Raw genomic sequence first — 24122 nt, forward strand, 5'->3', positions numbered from 1 at the left:
GTCATGATCTCACCCTGCACTGGGCTCTGTGCTGACAGCCCATAGCCTGGAGCCTGCTTGGGATTCTGTGTCTCCCTCTCTCTCTGCCCCTTCCCCACTCATGCTCTTTGTATCTTTCTCAAAAATAAATAAGCGCTAAAAAAAATTTAAATGACAACATCTATTACTAACAAGGATGTGGAGCAACTGGAACTTGCATCCATTGCTGGCAAAGTGTAAAAGAGTACTATCATTTGGAAAATAGTTTCTAATAAAGTTTAACAGCCATCTAACCTATGGCCCAGTATTTCTACTCCTAAGCATTTACTCAAGAAATATAAAAACGTATGTCTACACAATGATTTGTATAAGAATATTCATAGAAAACAATGCAAATGTCCATCAAACAGGAGAATCAATTAACAAATTGAGGTATAATCATGAAATTCCATTCATCAATAAAAAGGAACACACCATTGATATATACACAACAATATGAATGAATGTCAACAACAATGATGTTGAGTGAAAAAGCCAGTAACAAAAAGTATACTGTATGACTCCATTTATACATAGTTCAAGAACAGGTAAAAGCAATCCATAGTGACAGAAATCAAGAGTCGCTGGTTGTCCATGTGGGGTGGAATTGACTGGTAGAGAACGGGGGTGGGGGTGGGGCAAAGTAACTTTCTGAGGTGATGGAAATATCCTATATATCTTTACTGGGATGAGGGTACACAGTTATACACGGAATTTAAACTTAAGATCTACACATTTTACTGTACGCAAGTTTTACCTCAGTTTTTAAAAATTACTCAACAATCCCAATCTGAAAGATATCCTATATACAAGGTTAATTTCATTAGGGATTTGATGGCATCAATACCTCTGCCAACATTATGATGATGATGACACTATGCACTAAAAATATTCATGACGTATTTTGCACTTTCAGAAACTGCCTGACAGTTATTGAGGATTTCTTAGGTCATCTAAAGGAGCAACTCTTATTAGTGCTAGGTTGCTAATAAGATCGGTTATACAAGCAACTTCCTCAAAGCTCCTCCAATAGAGGTTATATTCCATCCTATTGCCTCTTGCTCTGGGAGTGTATGTGTATACACTCTTTTGATAGTAATACTCTCTTACAAAGTTTGCTCTAAAGAAATTTAAAAGCAAGGAAAGGCCCCTTGTAATGCGGTCCCAGCAAACATCTGCAGCATTATTTCCTGATATTCCTTACCTTGCGAGCTCAGTTCCAACAAAACCAAACCACCGACAATTCCCTAAACACACCATACCATTTCTTGTTTGTAACTTTGAGTGAGCTGATCTATCCGCCTGTAAGTCTTCCCTACCTCTTAACAGATAAGGACAGTCTTGAGTCCATTAAAGAGGCAGCTCAAACACAACCTCTTCTTCAAAGACCTTTCTGAACTATTCCAGACAGGTACAGGCACTCCTTTCTATAGAAATCTGCAGCATCATGTATATAAATACCACTAACAAAGATTACAGAACTATATTTTATAGCAACTGTTTATTTCCTTATTAGATCTTTTGGGGGGGGGGACCTCTCATTTTCAAATACATTCCCAGTGCTTAGCACAGGATGTGGCACAAAGGAGGCACTCAGTATATATTTGCGAACTGAACGGCAACTAACTCCTGAATATAAAAGCTCAGTCCTAAGATGTGACTATTTTTTACTGATATCAGTGGGGGATTGAGAGATTAAGGAGATAGTTTTCTGTATTTAAAATTTTTAAATATTATATTCAAAACAAAAATCAAATAAAGACCACTCACTTAGGTAAGGAAATGTGCAATTTTTACTAAAAATGTTATCAGAATTCTGATAATAATAGGCATTACCAATTCAGAGCAGAAATCAACAAAATAGCCTGTTACTTTAAAAGGGGGAAAACGCTGCCTGAAACTCACTGGTACTATGCAAACAACCTTGTCAAATGGTAAAGACTTTAAAAATAAAAATGATTCATGACCATAATTAATGTATGACTTCAACTATTTGGCTCTCACTGCCCCAGACGCTTTCTGATCTTACCTTAGGGGCTTAAAACACACAGACAGAGTCACATTTCCTCCAATCTTCAGTGTTATCCAAATAGACTTTCAGAGCCCCTGCTACATCAAGACAGAGCTAATAATGTCCCCCTTTCAAATCCAACAGAAGAACAAAAGTTTGATGTGTTTAGGCTTTTAAACATAATGTGGGGCATCCTGATTCCCCTGGGGGTGAGGAGATGAAGGACTGACAAGAAAAGAAACAACTGCTTTACTTCCAAACCAGCTAGCCAGTGTCAGAGGAATGCATCTTGATTTTGCAAACTATGAAATAATACTATAAAGACCGAAACACATATCATCTAGTCATCTGGTGACAGGTCAATACCAACACTAATACTGCCAAGCTGAAATAAATTCACTATCACAGGTATGAGGAGGAGGGACTAAGTAACTATCTGATAGGTATTCTAGTTAGAGCAAATAAATGCTCCTATTAATATGCTTTGAGATAACAGTAAGGTTGAAACTGGGCTTTAAAATAATGTTTTGGGGTTAGATAGTGTTGTGAATGTAAAAATCTACTGAATGAAAGGCATTATAACAAATAAATAATACCGAGACCACAACAACCAAAATATTATCAATCATTTCAGTAAAGAAGTTAGGAGACCATTTTTGTTTACTTAGTGTTGATCATATCACATCTGAAATGCTGCATTCCATTTTAAGGTGAAGAAGGACCAATTAGAACACCTAGAAAGGCGGCATAGTTCCCTGTGGCCTGCAGGAAGAGACACAAAAGGCAAAGGAAATATAAGAAAAGACAGGAATCTATTGAGAGACACAGACATTATCGTTGATGGCTTTGCATTCCATATGAAAGAGCGCCGATTATTTTTCTGAGGGTAGTGGAAAACAAAGTTTTAAGCTGGAAAAGATTTAATTACATTTGCACTTTAGAAAGATCTTTCTTCCTGTAATAAGGTAAATGGGACACAGAAACAAGGCTGGAAACAGGAAGGCTAGTGTGTGGTTATTACAGCCTTCCTAGGAAAAGTTTAGGCATCTTTCTAAATTAAAATAGTAACAGGAGGGATAGTGTAGACGTGAAAAGTGAGAAAGAAGGAGTAATAAAAAATGATGCCTGAAAACAAATTACCAACATCAAGAATACCAGCAAAGACATCACTAGATCTTATAGACATTCAAAGGAGAATTAATGGAAATTATGAGCAATATGCCAATAAATACGAAAACTTAGATGACGTAGTCAAATTGCTTTAAAAAAATCACAAGTTTACAAAACAAATAAATTAGAAAAACTGAATTGCCATTATCAATTAAATAAACTAAGCTTGTAATTAAAACCACTCTCAAGTAGAAAGCTCTAGGTTCAGATGGCTTCACTGGGGTTATACAATGGGTTTTGTTTTGTTTTGTTTTGTTTGCTTTGCTTTGCTTTGTTTTTTGGAGACAGAGAGAGCGGGAGAGAGAGCAAATCCCAAGCAGGCTCCACATGCAGTGCAGAGCCCAATGTGGGGCTTGAATTCATGAACCATGAGATCATGACTTGAGCCAAAACCAAGAGTCGAATGCTTACCCGACTGAGCTACCCAGGCACACACCCCCCCCCCCCCCCGTGCTATACTAGTTTTAACAAAATCTTTCAAAGAAGAAGAAACACTTTTCAATTTATTTTATGAGGCCAGTATAACCCTCATACCAAAACATGACAAGAAGATGACAAGAAAACTACAGACAAAACTCACACATGAACATAACTGAAAAAATCATTAACAAAAAGTTAGCAAATCCACTCTAGCAATGTATGAAAAGGGTAAGACACATCTTGATCGTATAGGTTTATGTGAAGAGTACAAGGTTAGTTTACCATTTGAAAACCAACAGTGACAAAAATAATGAAGAAAAATCATATGGCTATCTCAGAAGATGCCCCCCAAAAAGCACTTGATACAATTCAATACCTGTTAATGATTAAAAACAAAAAAAACCTTCAACAAACTAAGGAAAAAAGAGTTTCCTCTGGTGAAGAATTTATTTAAAAAATCTACAGCTAATGCAAAAATGGAACTTACACAAAAAACATCTAAGCTAATGTTATACTTAAGAACAGGACCAAGGAGAGATACCCGCTTTTCACCACTCTAATTCAACACTGTAATCAAGGTCCAAACCATTGCAATAAGGCAATTTAAAAAATCATAAATATAGGAAAGGAAGAAGCAAAAACGTCTCTTCATGGATGCAATAATTGTACACATATAAAAAGCCAAAGAATCTGTAATTAAACTGATAATTTTAGCAAGATTGCATGATTCCAGATTAATATACAAAAATTTAATGGTATTTTTAATATCATTATCAACAAATAACTAGGTAAGTCTAATGGAAGATGTGAAAGACCTGTGCACTGAAAACTGTAAAACACTCCTGAGAAAAACACCTAACTAATGGAGACATATAACAATCACACGGGTTACAAGACTCAGTATTGTTAGTCTCCGCTAAATTAATCTATAGAGTCAATGCAATCCCAACCAAAGCCTTGCAGTCTTTTTTTTTTCAACTGACAAGGTGATTTTAAAATTGATACAAAAATATAAAAATCCTAGGATAGTCAAGAAAGTGTTGAAAAAAGAAACAAAGTTGGAGCTTACACTACCAGATTTTATGACCTCTCACAAAGCTCTAGTTTATAAAGCAGTAGTATTGTAGAAGTCTAAACAAACAGATCAATGAATTAGAATTCAGATTACAGAAATTGACCCATTATATAAAATCAATTTCCTTTTTTTAGATGATCAGCATTTTTATTTATTTTTTAATTTTTTAATGTTTATTTATTTTTGAGAGAGACAGAGACAGAATGTGAGTGGGTTGGGGCAGAGAGAGAGGGAGGCACAGAATCTGAAGCAGGCTCCAGGCTCCTAGCTGTCAGCACAGAGTCTGACGCGGGGCTCGAATTCACAAGCTGTGAGATCATGACCTGAGCTGAAGTCGGAGGCTCAACCGACTGAGCCACCCAGGTGCCCCAGCATTTTTATCAATTTACTTTTTGATTAGAGAAAGACAAGCTTTGTCAACAAATGACACTGAAATAATTGGATAGCGACACGGAAAAACTAAACCTCAATCTCTACCTCACATCATACACAAAAGTGAAATTGATATAGAGCAAAGACTAAATGTAAAACCTCAAACTATAAAGATTCTAGAATAACATGTAGAAAAATATATTCATGACCTTGGTTTAGGCAAAGATTTCCTAAACAGGAAACAAAAGGCACCATCCATAAAATAAAAACCTAATATATTTTAGCAAAATTTGAAACTTCTACTCTTTACCAGGCATTATTGAGAAAATGAAAAATCAAGACACAGAGTAGTAAAAAAAATGCTCAATAGATAGATACATAGATATAGACATAGATATAGATACAAACATACAGATATAGAGATCTATCTGACCAAGGACTTGTATCCATAATATACAAAAAATTCCTACAAATCAACAATAAACAAACAACCCAATAAATATTATCAAAATATTTGAACAAACACTTCACAAAGGATGTAAGAATGGCCAATAAACATGAAATGGTGTTTCACTAGTCATCACAGAATTAAAAATTAAAATTAAAATCGGGGTGCCTGGGTGGCTCAGTTGGTTGGGCATCTGACTCTTGATTTTGGCTCAGGTCACGTACCCAGGTCATGGGATCGAGCGCCACATCAGGCTCTGCGCTGAGCATGGGATCTGCTTGGGATATTCCCTCTCTCTCTCTCTGTCTCTCTCTTTCTCCCCCTTCTGTTTGCACTCTCTCTCTAAATTAAAATAAAATTTAAATTAAAAACTGATATGCCAGTAGAAGCCCACTATAATGGCTAGAATTTACAAAACTGATGATACCAAATGATGGCAAGGAGTAGAAAAGCTGGGAGTTTCAAACATTTCTAGTAGGACTGTAAAACTGTGTAACTACCTTGGAGAACTGGCAATTTCTAATCAATTAAATACACACCTAGTATATGAGAAGGTAACCCCACTCCCAGATACACTGTAAGACGTTTGTTTTCTTTTTTAAATTTTTTTAATGTTTATTTTTGAGAGAAAAAGTGTGTGAGTGAGTGAGTGAGTGAGTGCGTGAGTGAGTGAGCAGGGGGAGTGGCAGAGAGGGAGACACAGAATCAGAAGCAGGCACCAGGCTCGGAGCTGTCAGCACAGGCCTGACGGGTTTAAACTCAAGGACCACGAGATCATGACCTAAGCCGAAGTTGGATGCCCAACCGACTGAGCGACCCAGGCGTCCCAACATTGTAAGACTTTTGTAAGGATATTTCTTAGCAGCTTTATTCAGAACAGCCAAAAAGTAGAAACAACTCAAATGTTCATCAACAAGATAATGCATAAGTAAATTGTGGTAATATGCACAGAAATACCACTCAGCAATAAAATAAACTGCTGATCTATACAACAATATGGATAAATTTCAGGAATTGTATGTTGAATAAAAAAAGTCAGAAACCAAAGAGTACACCATATGATTCCATTTAAAAGAAGTTTAAGAACAGGAAAAGCTAATAATGAAGAGGCAATAAGAAAAGGGTTTAACTCAGCCAGTGGTGGAAGTGAATGTGTAAGAACGATTGGCAAAGGGGTATAAAGGAACTTTTGGACAAGAAAATATACTCTATAACATGACTGAATGATGACAACGTGGGTGTGTACATTTGTCAAAACTCATCAGACTGTACACTTAAATTCTCTGCATTTTATTGTATATAGATTATACCGCAAAGGAAAAAGTAAAAAAAATGATAGCTGGTATACGGCTTGGGGAATCAGGAAATGGTGATGTTATTTATTGAGATGGGGAATACAGAATGAGCAGTTTGAAAGAAATTCTACTTTCTTTGAGGTGCCTGTGCAATATCCAAGAGGAGGTGTTGAATATTACTTGAATATAAGGATCTGGAGCTTAGGAGACAGATCTTGGCCAGAGACAAAAATGTGGCAATCATTAGCACACAGATGGTTATTAACGCTATGAGAGTGAATGAGATCATTCTGGAAGACTGTGAGAATGAAAGAGAACAGAGCCTAGAACAGAATCCCGAGGAACATCAATATTTAAGGGATTAGAAAAAATAAATAAAAAGCTGCCAAAAATTCTGACCCAGAATATCTAGATAAATAGGACAGCTGGGAGAGTTGGTGTTACAACAGTCAAAGGAACAGAACACCTCGGGGAAGACTGATCACTATCATAACATCAAGTAACCTAAGGCTTAGATGGCATCTACAGATTTAGCCAACAAGGACTTGATTAAAGCCATTTCGACTCTGTTCACCTTTCTCCAAGTCCTCTGTCACCATCAACCTTCATCTAGCTAATACCCTCCTGACTGGTTTTTCAGTTTCTACTCTTGTTCTTCTCAATTCTACTCTCTCCTTTGTACCAAAGGTAACCCTGTCATTTGGTCAGTAGTCATTGCAGTTTATCTGCCCAAACAGTCTCCAGAATGCTTGCTTGCCTTATAGAGCTATATCCAGAGCTTGATCTCACATACATCGTTATGCGTGTTGCAACCTGCCAACAATCTTCCGAGTGAAAGAGGACAAACAGGATACAGAGACTCAAGACTTTGCTCCAACCAGCAAAAGGGCCCATCCAGCACTCCACTTACTTCTCACAGACTAACAGAGATAAACCAGTTCATGTTTACACTGCAATTACAGAGGCTCTGATGCATACCTACGATTATATTCCCTTAGAGACAACTAGAAATATTACAATCTACAAACCTGTAACTTAAAAGATTAGTGCTATCTAATGCAGCTATACCTACCTAACCACTTTTCTTCATCTCTACAGACACAAATGTTTTAGATATCCTAGGCTAACAACTAAAGGTTGATTGTCTACAGAATTCCTATCATTATGTAATACACCTAAAGACAGTTAGCATATACGTGCTTCTAATCATGTTTATAGCACCTTCCATTGATGATAAAGTGCATTTCTGGTGACTGGTAAGGCTGTGACCTGTAATTTTTTCCACACTCAATACAATTTCAAAACTTCTTCTTTTTAGAATTCTAGTCAAAGAAATCTAGACACCATGATGGTCATGAATCACCACAGAGCTCTGGAAGTGTTAACTGGCAGCGAAATCACATTACACTAGTACTTGCTTTTCTGCTGTCTCACCTCTCTATTCGGTACCTAAATCTATTGATTCTTCCCCAATGTTCTTACCTCCGTTATGTCCTTTTCATTATTCCCACTATAGGCACCCCAGTTCAGCATTAAAAAAAAAAAAAAAAGGCCTCCCTCCCTCTTTCCGATCTCTGCCCTCCTTAATCCATTTGGAACACTGCCATGGGAATACTCTTCCCAAAACACTTTTCAGTAGTGTACTATAAAAAAATCAAAACAATGAAATGGGGTCCAGGAGACCTTCCAACTCTTTAGCGTCTCGGTAATTAAAATGGGCATGCATGGGTGGCACCCCAGCTCTTGATTTTGGCTCATGATTTCACAGTGTGTGAGATCAAGCCCTGTGTCAGGCTCTGCACTGAGAGCACAGAGCCTACTGGGGATTCTCTCTGTCCCTCTCTGACTCTCATGCACACATGCATGTTCTCTCTCTCCCCACCCCCCAAATAAATAAATAAACATTAAAAAATGATAATAACAAGGATGACTACAGGCAAATTAGAGCTCTTTACACAGAAAAACCAGGACCATATGTAAAACCAAGTGATCACAAATTCTGAAATTCTATGATTAGACGTTACTCTTTGCTTGATACTATGGAATGTATAAACGTAGCTATTTATATACAGATTAAAACTCAATTGTTTTGGCCTAGAAATTCAAAGTCAAATAAAATCTAGCTCAGGCACAATAATATTAATATTTCTTACAACGCTGGGGGCCAAAATGAGTGTCTGGCACATAGTATATATTTCATAAATAACTGACTGAACAAACATTTATTTAGTGCTTACTATGTGGCAGGCACTGGGCTAAAAACCTGAAATGTAATATTCTATTTAACCTTCATAACAATCCATAAACTTCATACATTCTCACTCTACACGTGAGAAGCTAGTAAGAGCCAGAATCAGAATTCAAAACCAGGTCTAACTCCAAAGCCCAGGGGTCTTCACTGCTACTGACCTTCTACCCATAAACCTATCATTCCTAAGCTAGTCTTGCCATCAGCTCCCCAACAAACCTCAATATCAGTAATACTTTACATGTTAAATAATTTTTTAGTTTCCAAAGTCCTTTTTTTCTCAGATACATTGGTTTGGTTGAAACTGACAAATACACAGGTCCCAGTTTAGTGCTCCTACCACACCAGGTTGTTGTGTGTTCTTTCTATCATTCTACTCACAATAGTCCTCATACCTGATCTAAATCTGCTGCTGCTTTCTACCCTATTACCTTTGTGGTAGGAAGAATTCTAAGATGCCCCCCCAGATTCCTGCCTCCTTGTATACTTGCCTAGTATAATCCCCTCCCTTTGCATGTTAGCAGGCCTTGTGAATATGATAGAATATCAGTCCTGAGATTATGCTACTTTATAAGGTGAAGGTATTTGGAGGATATAATTAAAGTCCTAAATCCACTGACTTTGAGTTAATCAGAAAGGAGATAACCTGGTGCTACAGACTGAATTGTGTCCCTGTAAAATTTATATGTTGAAGCCCTAACCCCAAAAGTGACAGTATGTGGAGATTGGACTTTTAGGAGTAATTAAGGTTAACAGTGAGGTCATAAGGGTGAGATCCAAATCTGATGGGATTAGTAGCTTTACAAGAAGAGAAAGAGATATCTCTCTCTCTCCCTCCCTCTTCCCCGTACAAACAGACCCCAAAATTCCTCTAGAAGAGGAAAAACTCAAGTAAAAGCCCAGGAATACTTAATAGTTAATATCTGGTAAGGCTATACCCTTATCTGAGTTGTGGTCTTCTTAACTCTGGAAGCATGGCTCTATCTAGAGTTCACATCATGTTGTAATAATCTATTTACTGCCTTTCCCTCCACCACTGGATTCCATATGCCTTGAAAACACAGAACTATATCTTATTAGTGTTTGTTGCTCTTCATATGAGTCTTCACAGTACCTGGTACAGACCTTCAATACCTATTATTTCTCTTCTTTCCCTCAGTAATAAGGAGGAGCCCCAAAGCACAGGACACTTAAACCCTCAAAGCACAGGAGACACTCAATAAATAACAGAAAACTATTTTAAGATTTCTTCTGATTCTGTTTTCCTTAGATTGTATGAAATGTTGACTGACAAATTTACTCATGTTTTCTTTCATGTGTATCAAGCATAGAAAGATTCCTGGAAAACTACCTTGAGAACATTTCTTTAAAGTTTGTAAACCACATAATACTAGAATACAAATTTCTGATTGTCAAATTCCTCTTAAAGAGTGGTTTTTATAAAGGTACAAAGGAATTCAAATATGTCTGCCTGGAACAAAGAAGGTCTATCGTTTCTCATTCTAGATACTAAGTGTCTATCAACATAGTCCCAATTTTTCTGGCAATCACGTTCCACTGATTATTAACATTGATTTGATTACTGATGAAAAGTTTTGCATCTTTTTTTGCTCAGGCTGTGCCCATATGTCATGCCTTCTTCTCATACAGTTGGTTTTGGGACTCAAGTACAGTATAAGGCTATATCTCTACCCCAATTAAATTTCATCTTGAAATTTAAGATGGGCTGAATATATATTCTACCTTCCAGTCCCTAGAGATCTTCTTATATACTGATTCTGTTACACAAAGTAATTACTATTTCTATAAGCTCCATATTACCATTGCATTGGCTTTCTAAGTTTTTTTTTTTTAACTTTGCATATGTTTTCTATACCTCTGTTCAAATGCTTAGATTGTAATATCCTTAAGGGAAGAACCATTCACCATTGTATCCCCAGCATACTGCACAGTTTCCAACATACAGTATTCAGTGAACATCAGGCAAGTAAATTACTGAATGAATGGACATGCTGAACAAGACTAGATAAAAAAACAGAGCCCTATGTCATGCCATTAGAAATTTCCCTCTAGGGACGCCTGGATGGCTCAGTCAGTTAAGTGTCTGACGTCGGCTCGGGTCATGATCTCGCAGTCTGTGAGTTCAAGCCCCGTGTCGGGCTCTGTGCTGACAGCTCAGAGCCTGTAGCCTGCTTCGGATTCTGTGTCTCCCATTCTCTCTCTCTCTTTCAAAAATAAACACACACACACACACACACACACACACACACACACACAAACTTGACACGAATGCTTAGAGCAGCATTGTTCATAGTAGCAAAAAATTAAAATAAAATTAAAAAAAAAATTTCCCTCTAGACTGATAGTAAGTCATTAAGCAGTTACAAATCTTCCTATTTTTAATATCATCTAGCTTATACTTCTTCATTTTGGTCCTAAAGGTTTCATTACCTAGCTGTCACACACCTTATTAGAGTTACTGCCTGGATCTACAAATCTAATTACCTTTCCAAAATGGAGACATTAGTCTGAGACAACTTGTTCTTGTGAATGGTTCACTAAAGGAGAAGGACTTAAGCTTCTGTTTAAAGGAAAGGTAGGTAGGACAACTGTATACAAGAGAACAGCCAGTTAGGGCTGTGGAATAACTTTTCAAAATCCTTAAAGGAGCAGACTGCACTGTAAGCTCAGAACAGGAAGTGGGTGGTATGCTAAAGCAAAGAGAGCATGAGGGCAGTGTCATGAAAGGCAGTCTGGGAAGGGTGATCAGAGCCAAGTTACCGTGGACTTTAAATGCCTGAGAAATCTTTTGCATTTCCACAGCACCTACAGCAGTCTTGGACACATGGGAATCACTCAAATACTTGTTGATGGGTTTATTAAATATGATAGTTTCCCAAAAGACCAGAAATCTACCCTAAAGCCTGCTTCTACATTCCTCCGTCTAGACCATACACATAGTTGAGAAGAACACACAGTCTCACAGCAATGGCATCAAATAAGAGAGAACACTATTACTACTTATGAAATTAACACTCTCATGGAAAAGTAAATGGTAGCATCGTGGGTGGGAAAGTTCTACCGAGGAAAGTTAGGTGGTGTGAAGGCATGTGATAATGAGTGTGTCAGGTCTAACTAAGATGTGCTCTCAAAAACAAACAACACTGATGAAGCAACAGTTATAGAACAATAATCAACTGTTCAGATTTCCAATTTACATCTCGAATAATTCATTTCAGGCAAGAAGAACCACATTTGGCATAAGAGCAGGCTAAATCATTCCCAGATTTTTTCATAATACCATCCATGTGCTAAAATGCAAGTTTAATTTAAAATATATTCATTGTACAATAAACATACTTGAGGAAGCACATACAAAAGTACTTCAGAATTAGAAACAAGAAAGGAGACAAACTACAATAAGATTTTTAAAAATTAAAAGGAATACTACATACAACTTTATGCCAACAAACTAAAAAACCTAGCAAAAGTAAATGATTATCTAGAAAACCATAAATTACCAAGTTGCTTCAACAAGAGGTTGAAACATAAATAGATCAATAACCACAAAGAAATTAGAAAGATAATCAAAGGGAAGTGGAGGGAGCATAGGCCCTGATAGTTTTATGGGTGAGAACTACCACCTAAATAGAAATTATATAAATTGTTTCAAACCATGGGAAAATACAGAGAGCCTCTCACTTCACAGTAGCTCTTACCAGTTTTAACTTGGACAAGAACACAAAAAAACTATATGCCTGCCTCATTTATAAAGAATTGAATTGATTAATAATAATAATAAATATTAAATAAAACATTAGGAAATCTAACCTTAGTACTGTGTTAAAAAATATATCATAAGCGAGCAAAATTTATCCCAGGATTATATAGAAGGTTTAACATCAGTAAGTCTGTGTACTCACTGTATTAATAGAACAAAGAAAAAAAGCTAGGCTATTACTGAGTAAAATCCTTAGTTACTATGCATAGAAACATTCTTACCTGATAAAAGGAACCTATCAGAAAACTCTAATATACATGATATCCAATGGTAAACTGTCAGCATATAACAGATACCCTCTGAGGTAAATTAAATTTTCTGTGTATGGCCACAAAAATATCTCCCACCCTACACGGTTTTCTGCAATGTTGCTTTAGTATTTCCCTACCAAGAGGTGGAATATATTTCTCTATTCCTTGAATCTAGGCAGGCCCTGAAACTGTTTTGACACAGTCAAATACAATACAATATACGGTATACAATATACCACATACAGAAGTGACCCTGTGCTAGTTCTAGGCATAGCCAATAATTGGCCTACAAACTTCTATTCCCTGTCTCTGAACAGTCCTTCTGCAGGCAACCAGCCTCCAGCTAAGAAATCTGACTACCCTGAGAATGCCTTATGTGAGGAAACCCAAGCTGGCCGTGTGGGGAAGAAGCTGCTTAGAGGAAAAGACAGAGATAAGGCTGGCCACTCTCCACTGTCCAGCCATCCCAACTAAAGGCATCAGAAATGTCCATATGTCCAATCCAGCTGAATCTTCAGCTGACTCTGCCCACTGTTGCCATTTGACTGCAACTACTTGAAAGGCCCCAAGTAAAAACCACCCAAGCTAAGCTCAAGTCATCCCACAGAACTGTGAGGATCTGAGGATAATAAATTGTCTTAAACTACTAAGTCTGGGGATGAGCTGATATGTTACAACAGAATGCTCACTATGGAAGACTTAGCCAACTTAAGAAGTTATAAGAAATGAGAGGTATACCCTTAGAAAATAAAAGACAAAAAAAACTGTTACCATTTGCAAATGATATAATTACTGACATAACATACCTCAGAGAGTCAGTTAAAAACTATCCCATGAAAAGACTTCAGTAATCAGAAGCAAGACCAGCATGCATAATCTAGAATGCCTCTAATTCCAAGTGTTTCTCCACTAACCTTATATGATATACCAAACAGACTGTTTCAATTGGTGAAACCATGGTACCAACGCAGTATAAAACGTATGTGCACAAAAGTGCTGTTTGGCTTTGCTTGGCTCACAGCCGTAGATCTTGCATCTTTAACGCCGGTTAACTGCTTATAAATTTTAATCTTTGATCATGAGAAAGATGAGGCTATAGGAATGTAATTCAAATAGCATACATTCATTCTGAAAATACTGGTTAAATCTCATCACTCTCGGGCCTCTTTAAAAATAATCCACCGCCTCCATACAGTATATCCCACAAAATTAACACTTCTCAATGTAAATTTTACTCTGTCCTGCAGTCTGTGTCATTTCAAGATGATCCTTCTGCTCCCGTAGAATCTTCCTACTGTATTTACCTCCTCCTCTATCCTTATTGTATGATCTTATATCTCTCTACAGACCCTCAAAACTCATCTAAGGGCTTTCTTTAGTCCTTCCCTGAAGACTTCAGAAAAATCACACTGACTTCTTTTTTACTGTTTTAATGCTCACAAAACTAAGGATACTAAGTATCTTATATATTATTTCATTCAATTCCCATATGTACCACAAAGTTCAGCACTTGATTATGTTTGTCTTGACACTAATTTTTCCAAGACTAAATCTTATTCAACTAGATAGACAGCAAGCCTCTTGCCTTCTTCTCTTGTGTCCTCTCCCACTGTATCTAATAAACACTTTGCATGTGTTTAATATATACTTGATGGTTTTTAAAATCAATTTTGAAATTGTAATTTAAATAATATCCTTCAGGGGCCACCTGGGTAGCTCAGTCGGTTAAGCTCCTGACTTTGGCTCAGGTCATGATCTCACATTTCGTCGGTTTGAGTCCCACGTCTGGCTCTGTGCTGACAGCTCCAAGCCTGGAGCCTGTTTCACATTCTGTGTATCCCTCTCTCTCTGCCGCCTCCCCCACCTCAAAAATAAGTAAACTTTAAAATAAATGTAGGGGCGCCTGGGTGGCGCAGTCGGTTGAGCGTGCGACTTCAGCCAGGTCACGATCTCACGGTCCGTGAGTTCGAGCCCCGCGTCAGGCTCTGGGCTGATGGCTCGGAGCCTGGAGCCTGTTTCCGATTCTGTGTCTCCCTCTCTCTCTGCCCCTCCCCGGTTCATGCTCTGTCTCTCTCTGTCCCAAAAATAAATAAATGTTGAAAAAAAAAATTAAAATAAATGTAAATAATATCCTTCAACTAACTGGCTTTCATAAGAACAGTATTTAAAAGGAAATTACTAACCTTAGTTAAATCCTTTTTTTTAAATTGAGGAATAACTGACATAACATTTATTAGTTTTAGGTGTACAACATAATGATTTGATATCTGCATATACACTGCAAAATGACCACCACATTAAGTCCATTTGTTTTCACTATTCTGGTCTTTTATGACCAAGCCTATCCCCTTCATCTCCTTTTTAGAAATTACATGGGTAAAGAGAGGACACATTTTCTAGGATTCTGATTTTTCAGGCTTGTGAGCATTAGAGAGAAACCAATGCAGGGTTCGTGACTTTCCACTTGGTTCTGAGGTTCTAGCAATGTGAAATTCTTGTAGACTATGACTTTTAGTGTAAAATACAAGGTTTTGTTTGGTTTTGTTTTTGTCTTTTGTTTTTGTTTAAAGAGAGAGCATGAGTAGGGGAGAGGGGCAGAAGGAGAGAAAGAGAATCATAAGCAGGCTCCACACTCAAGGTGGAGCCCGACCAGGGGTTCGATCCCACAACCCTGGGATCATGATCTGAGCTGAAACCAAGAGTCAGTCATTCAACTGACTCGACTGCCCAAGCACCCCTAAAATATAAGTTTTTCAGATTACTCAATGGTGGAAAATGGCATTTCCTTAATTTTAATCTTAACTGGACCGAATAAAACAATATCGGTTGGAGGGAAGAGATGCCAGCTATGGTGACCGTAATGATTAACTTTAAAGCAGGCTTAATTGGAGAGTGACATTCTTTTTTTTTTTTAGGTCTTGTCAGATGTTCCCAGAAAAGATCTAATTTCCAGGGAAGTTAATAATAAAGATATGGAGAAGCATATACAACAACAAAAATCTCAACAGAACGTTGGTCTCAGCCATATTCTTGGGTATACACAGATAACAAAAGCAAAATGAGAAAAGCATTTTTACGGAATTTACTCCTGAAAGTAAATCAATGAAAGAAGTTTTGTTTGCTGGGGAAAAGTTCCTACGAAAAAATGTCAGCTGAATTAAAACATGTGCCCAATGATATAGCTGAACACTTTTGGTATAAATTCATTTTATTAAATGAATGATAAAAAAACAGTTCAGAATGACAGACGACCCGGAGACTACCCAATAATTCACCAGCACAGTATGCATCAGAATCACCTGGGCTGCCTTTTTAAAAAAAAATAATACCTAATGACTCATTCTCAAAGCCTCTCCATCAATTAAAATGGCAATTATCTGTGAGAATGAAAAAATACATCATCAAGTCATATGATTTTGTTAAGGCATAGTTTTTACAATTAATGAACGCTGTCTATCTGTGGAGATACAAGAGGCAATTTGGTTAACGCTTGGATTTTATAAATATAACGCGTGGTGCAGTACACTAGTTCAGAGACTGGGCTGTGGGGCCAGTAGCAGCTCAAACTGCAGCTCTGGTGTTTATTAACCATGTGACTTTGCGGAGGTTCCCTAACCTTCTGTGCCTTTTCTGGCAAATGATGATAAAAACAGTACATGCTTTGAAGGTTTATCCCGAGAACTAAATACTTATAAAGCATCTATGATCTGATCGCTTGAAAAGCACTCCAATATTAGCTGTGATTCTAATTGTTATTAACCTCTTAAAGCTCATGTATTTATTCCAGCAAGCATGCCACGGTCCAAAGCACTCTGGGGAGTTGCCTACGAAACTTGCACGGTCTCTGAATATCTTCAGTAATGGCAAATCTCTATCTTTCCTGGAGAACTGGATATTTTAGGACTCATCAAAATTAATGTGGGCCAAAGTTTTATGAATTAGATGGGCAATCAGGCTGGATAATGACCTTTTAAGTGAAAAATAAAATGTGATGATATAGTAATTTTTTTTTTTTTTTTACTGTTGTTAGTTCCAGAATAACTAGGTAATTGACTCATTGTCACAGTTAAGGTCACCTTTGTAGTGAAAGGACCATGGTAATGTTAGCACTGAGAGTTATTTTAGAGGTCTTTTAACCAATGCTCTCATTTTAAATATGAAAATGAAACCTCAGTTAGCATAAGTGACTTGCCCCAAATCTCAAAGCGATGCCAGTCAGAGAGAGAGTTGAGATGAAAGCCCAAGATTCTTAACTTCCAGTTCACTTCTCCTTCCTCTACACCACACAGCCTTGTTGTCCTCTTGGTCACATCAACGTGTGACATTTATACTCATGCAAATGTCTATTGCTGGTATTAAAAAGTAAAAAAGTTGCTCCTAGAACCAAAAGGTTTTCGTAGAACCCCCTATTGCCAACACATGTGATTAACTTTGCTCACTTTGGATTTTAGTATAATGTTTCAGGATTGGCTTAACAAATTTCTCCATTTGGCCTACTCTCTGAAGAAAATGAGCAAATACAGAATTCCTTCTAGATTGGCAGTTTTGTTGCAGTTTTAACTGGACACAAATCAAAGTTACCGCAGTGTCTCCAAAGACATGTTCCTACCAGTGTATAACTACTTACAACTCTTGAAGTCTGTTCCAAAAAAATAAATGAGCACAACTCTCCTTTTTCCTCCCTCTTCATCCCATTGGAACTCTGGCTTATTACCAGTCTCACACACTCACAAATGCCTTACACGTCTTTTAGTCACTGATAAGCAAAAAACAATCTGATTTGGGTCAGATTTTATAGTCTTGGGGTCTTTAGACTATATATTCCTGAGGCCTCCTGAATTCTACAGAATTCTACATACATGCATATGTATGCATATAGGTATATGTATGTTTTTATGTCTGAATATGTATGTGTAAGGGATTATATAAGGACACTTTGCTACAGTAAAAAGGACATTCAACTGGAAGCCAAAAAACCTGGTTCAAACTCAGTTCTACCAATTTAAAAGCTATGATTTAGAGGATAGTCTATAACCTCTCTATGAATCTCTAAGCTCTGAGTTCTCTATGGAAAGGGATGAGATCATATTAATCTTTTAAATTCCCATCCTACTGTGTCTGGCCCACAGTAGACTTTCCATAAATTTGTTTTAGTTCAAATTTGGGAACAAAGGGAGACAAAGGAAATAACACATAGGTGGAAGGTAAAGTCCACATCTTTCACAAAAGTGGAGTGTAAAGTCATTTTTCTACCCTAAAATTACTAAAATGTTCTACAAGATATCAAAATCCTACTTACTTACAGTCTAACTTACTCCACTTCTGGCCAAGACAGTGTAATAGAGATTATATTTACCCTCCCAAATGAAACAACTAAAAACAACAACGAAAACAACAACTAAGAAAACATGTTGAAACAATGGTTTTCAAAACACTGGCTATCAGGCAAGAAAAGATAGTAACAGCTGAGAGTAAGGAAACACATGACTGGAGAAAGTTTCCAGGCTGATACCCAGCGAGAGGGATCCCAATAGAGTAAGGTGGATTCCATGAGATGAAGAGAAAAGTTGGGAGTCCAGAGAAACCACAGTACTAGAGTTCTCAGCATATAGTATTAGAGAAGAGAAAGCATACAGAAAACTCCAGAGATCTGGAGAGGGTCACACTCAAGTATTCAGTTGTGTACTGATCAGTGAATCATTGCAGGAAACTACTCAAAGCCAGAGAAAAAACCATCCAAAAGGACTAAAAGAAAAAATCAGCAGAGATTGCACATGGTGAAAATAACATGTATTGCTCACACACAGAGTATGACCCATAATCCATGAGCTATACATAAAGTATTGAGAAGAGTTTTGTTTCAGAGGTAGATAAAATTAGCCACAGACTAAATGACGTTCTAGTCCAGCCTTACGAAATTTAAAAGCAAGATGTCAAAGGATCAAAAATTTTCCAAGCAACATAAATATATCTCAGAATAAACGTCAAGAATACTCATAGAACTAAAAAAATACCCAGAAAACAATAAGGCAAAATTAACAATGCCTGGAATTCAATCAAAAATTACCACACATGCAAAGAAGCAGGAAATAGAATACAAAATGAATGTAAAATCAATCAACATGAGTCTGGGAAGAAAAGCAGTGGTGATGAGGATGGATAAAAAAAGAGAGAGAGAGAGGGAAAAGAAAGAGAAGGAGAGGGAGAGGGTGAAGAGAAGAGAAAGAAATCAATTAAAACTGACCCAGGGGCGCCTGGGTGGCGCAGTCGGTTAAGCGTCCGACTTCAGCCAGGTCACGATCTCGCGGTCTGTGAGTTCGAGCCCCGCGTCAGGCTCTGGGCTGATGGCTTGGAGCCTGTTTCCGATTCTGTGTCTCCCTCTCTCTCTGCCCCTCCCCCGTTCATGCTCTGTCTCTCTCTGTCCCAAAAATAAATAAACGTTAAAATAAGGGAGGCAAGAACCCTTTAAAAAAAAAAAAAAAAAACTGACCCAGAGTTGACTGAGATGACACAATTAGTACAGGACCATTGAAAGTTGTTACAGTTGTAATTTATATGTTCAAAAGCTATAGAAAAGATTGAACATGTTATATAGAGACATGGAAAAAAAATTTTTAAACCCAAATGGGACTTTTAGAGATGAAAACTACAATACTTGAATGAAAAAAAAATTGTCTTGATGGATGAACAAATTAGGTACTTCAGAAGAAAAGATGAGTACCTGAAGACATATTAAAAGTCTATGGATATTTGGATAGGAAAAATTCAAAATGAGAAAGAAATAAGACTAAAACAAAAACAGAAATAAACTAAACATCAGTGAATGGTGGGACTTCAGCAAGCTAAATATACATGTAATTATAGTCCAAGAAGGAGAAAATAGTGGAGGAAGACACAGAAAACATTTTTTGAAAAATTAATGATTGAAAAATTTCCAAATTTGATGAACACTACAAACACAGATCCAAAAATCCCAACAAATGCTAAGGATAAGAAGCACAAGAAAAACTATACCAAACCATATCATAATCAACTTGCTTATAGCAGTAATAAAGAAGAAATCTTAAAAGCAGCCTGAGAAAAAAGTAATATTATATAAAATGGAACAAATACAGGAATGACAGATTTCTCACCAGAAACAATGCAAGCTAGAAGGCATGGAGCATCATCTTTAAAGAAAAAAAAAAATCTTAAACTAGATTTCCATACTTAGCAAAACTATCTTTCAAAAACTAAGAAAGTATCAAGATGGTTTTAGATATACAAAAGGTGAAAGAGTTCAATTACCGACAGACATACACCACAAGAAATGTAAAAAGAAATACTTTAGGCATAAGGAAAATGATACCAGACACAGAAGGGAATGAAGAGCATCAAAATTGTTAACTATGTGGGCAAATAAAAGACTGTTACTATTTAAATTTCTTTAAAAGTTAATCAACTGCTTAGGGGTGCCTGGATGGCTCAGTTAAGCGTCTGACTCTTGATTTGGCTCAGGTCATGATTTCAAGGCTTGTGGGTTCGAGCCCCATGTCGGGCTCTGTGCTGACAGATTGGAGCCTGCTTGGGACTCTCTCTCTCTCCCTCTCTCTCTGCCCTTCCCTGCTCACTCTCGCTTCCTCAAAATAAACTTTTAAAAGTAAATAAATAAGTAAATAAATAAAAATAGAAGTTAACTGTTCAAAGCAACAAGGATAATATATTGTAGTGTTGGTAACATCTAGAAGTAAAATACATGATAAAAATAGCAAAAAGGCCAGTAAGAGGAAAAATGTACACCAATGTAAGGTCTTTTTGCTGTATGGAAAGTGATATGCTATCACTCTATAATGTAAATTATAAACCCTAAAGCAACCATTAGAATAACAAAACAAAAAATTAAAGCTAACAGAGCCAACAAAGGAAAGAAAATCTAAAATTAAGCAGGTAAAGAGGAAAAGGGGATCAAAGAGCAAATTCAAGAAATTGAGTACAGATAGCAATATAGTAGATTTAAACTCATCAATAGCAGTAATTAATGTAAGTTAAAAATAGCCCAAACACCCCAATTAAAAGGCAAAGACTGTCATACTGGATTTAAAAAAAGGGTAAGACTCAACTTCATGATATCTACAAGGAACTCCCTTTAAATATAAAAATGTAAAATAGGTTAAAATATAAAAAGCAAATAGGAAAAAGATACACCATGCCAACACCATTCAAAAGAAAGCTAGAATAGCTGCATTAGTTTTATACAAAGTAGACTTCAGAGCAAAGAATATTACCAGGAATGAAAGTAATGATAATGATCAATTATCTTCAATGATAATTCATAATTCACCTTAAATGATAATCAGAATGATAAAAAAGGTACCAGCAATAATTCTAAATGTTTATGCACCCAATAACAGCTTGAAAATGCATGAAGCAAAATGTGACAGACCTATAAGGCAAAACAGACAAACTCACAATATTTAACATCCCCCTCTCAATAAGCAATAGAAAAAACAGAAAATAAGTAAGGATATAGAACACTTAAAAAATGTGACCTAGTTAACATTTATAGAATACTCTACTCAACAGAATATTTTTTTCAAGAGCACATGAAATGTTTAACATTAAAGATCACATTCTGAGCTACAACACGAGTCTCAAGAAATTTAAAGGATTCAAGCCTTGCAATGTTAACTTCTCTCATCACAATGGAATTTAATTAGAAATCAATTTTAAAATCTGGAAAATATGCATATTTGTGACTTCTAAACAACCCTTGAGCCAATGGAAAAAAACCAAAGGGATATTAGGAAATATTCTGGAATAAATGAAAATGAAAAAACACACCAAAATGTATGAAATGCAACTAATGTACTAACTTAGAAATTTATAGTACTAAAACCATATATTTGTAAACAAGAAAAGCCTCAAATCAATGACCTCAGCTTTCACTGTAAAAAACTACAAAGTACAAATGAAACTCAAAGTCAGCAGGAGAAAGGAAATAATAAATATCAGAGCTGAGATCAATGAAACAAAAAGCAAAAGCAATAGAGAAAAATCAAAAATACCAAAACCTGTTTCTTGGAAAAGACTGATATACTGGCAAGCTTCTGGCTAGACTAACCAGGAAATAAAGCAGACAACTCAATTACCAAATCAAGAACAGGAGAAGTAACAGCACTACAGATTCTAAAGATACTTAATTTTACCACTTACATAAAATGGACAAATTCCTTGAAAGATACAAATTACCAAAGCTCACTCAAGTAGAAATACAGATGACTGGAATAGTTATATATGTAAAGAAACAAAATTTTAGTTCAAAATACTCCCACAAAGAGAATTTCAGATTCAGATAGCTTCACTATGAATTCTAACACACACATAAAGAAGAAAGCGTACCAATTCAACACAATCTCCTCCAGAAAAATGAAAAGGGAATATTTCTCAATTCATTCTGGCTCCCTGATAGAGGGATCCCTAATAGAGGAATCAACTACTAATAGACATTTGTATTGTTGCCAGTTTTTGGCTAATACAAATAAAGATCTTATGAATGTCTGTACATAAATCTTTATTTGGACATACACTTTCACTTCTCCTGGGTAAACATCTAGGAGTAGAATGGCTAGGTCATATTGTAGGTATACGCATGGTGGAATATCCACACAATGAAGTACAGCTGAATAACAAAAAGGCGTGAATTACTTATACACACAATCTCAAAATAATTATCTTGGACGAATCTCAAAATAATTATCTTGAGATATAGAAGGCAGACAAAAAAAACCACATACTTTACAATTCTATTTATATAAAATTCTAGAAAAATCAAACTAATCTATGGTGATTAAAAAGCATATGAGTGTTTGCTTGGAGATGGGGGAAAAGAATGAGTAAGAAGGAGGGATTAACAAGGGGCATAAGGAAACTTCTGGAGCTGTTGAATATATTCACTGTCTTAATTATAGTGACAGTTTCATGGATGTTTACATATCAAAACTTATAAATTGTACATCTTAACTTTGTGAAGTTTATTATGTTAATTATATCTTAATGAAGACTTTTAAATCCTTAACATCAGAACTCAAGACTCTTCATCTCCATTAATTCTTACACAGGTACACAGGTACAGGTACACAACTACCCCAGATCATACTTTCCTCAAAACTACAGTGGAAAACTCACCAAGTATTTATTACACACACTCAAACTTTAACATCCATTCATTCTTCCAAACAATATTTATTCAGAACCTAAAATGTAGAATAATGCTGAGCAAGACGCTAAGAGTGATACAAATGAATTAGATCTGAGGTCTTCCAACAATCTCTTTTAAAATATTTAATCAAATGTTTATTCATAGTTAACAAAATGATCTTTCTCATTTTCTGGTTCCTCATTTATAGACATGCACACACAAGAACATGCAAGAACAAACATGTAGACTACTCATATATCTCTACAAAATTGATGCAGTATTTTGCTCTGTATTTTTTTTTTAATTTTTTTTTCAACATTTTATTTTTGGGACAGAGAGAGACAGAGCATGAACGGGGGAGGGGCAGAGAGAGAGGGAGACACAGAATCAGAAACAGGCTCCAGGCTCTGAGCCATCAGCCCAGAGCCCGACGCGGGGCTCGAACTCACGGACCATGAGATCGTGACCTGGCTGAAGTCGGACGCTCAACCGACTGCGCCACCCAGGCGCCCCACTCTGTATTTTAAACACACTTGATCACCAGGCTGATAGGAAACTTTAGCATTACTACGTGTGTTATGAACACATGGGGTGGGAGTTTTACCATCTACCCACCTATTTTGACATATAATACTTACAGCAGCATGTCTTTGGCCATCATATAGTTGTGTCACCTGTGAATATCTGCTAGTACTTATGTACAGTGTCATAAAAATCCCATGAATGTTTTCTAGTGGAAATATCAGCATTTGGAATAGTTAAGATGAAAAGACTGGCTAAAAGTAAAACAGGACTTAGGGGCAACTGGGTGGCTCGGTTGGTTAAGCATCCAACCCTTGATTTCGGCTCAGTTCAT

General features: G+C 36.6%; 1 protein-coding gene across 2 annotated transcripts in view; it reads right to left on the reverse strand.

Annotated features, from left to right (window-relative positions):
- The window catches only part of UVRAG (UV radiation resistance associated), a 297500-nt gene that overhangs the window by 166975 nt on the left and 106403 nt on the right, over positions 1-24122 (reverse strand). The gene's annotated exons all lie outside the window — the stretch shown is intronic.

The sequence above is a fragment of the Prionailurus bengalensis genome, chromosome D1 (assembly GCF_016509475.1).
Source record: "Prionailurus bengalensis isolate Pbe53 chromosome D1, Fcat_Pben_1.1_paternal_pri, whole genome shotgun sequence".
Taxonomy (NCBI): Eukaryota; Metazoa; Chordata; class Mammalia; order Carnivora; family Felidae; genus Prionailurus; species Prionailurus bengalensis.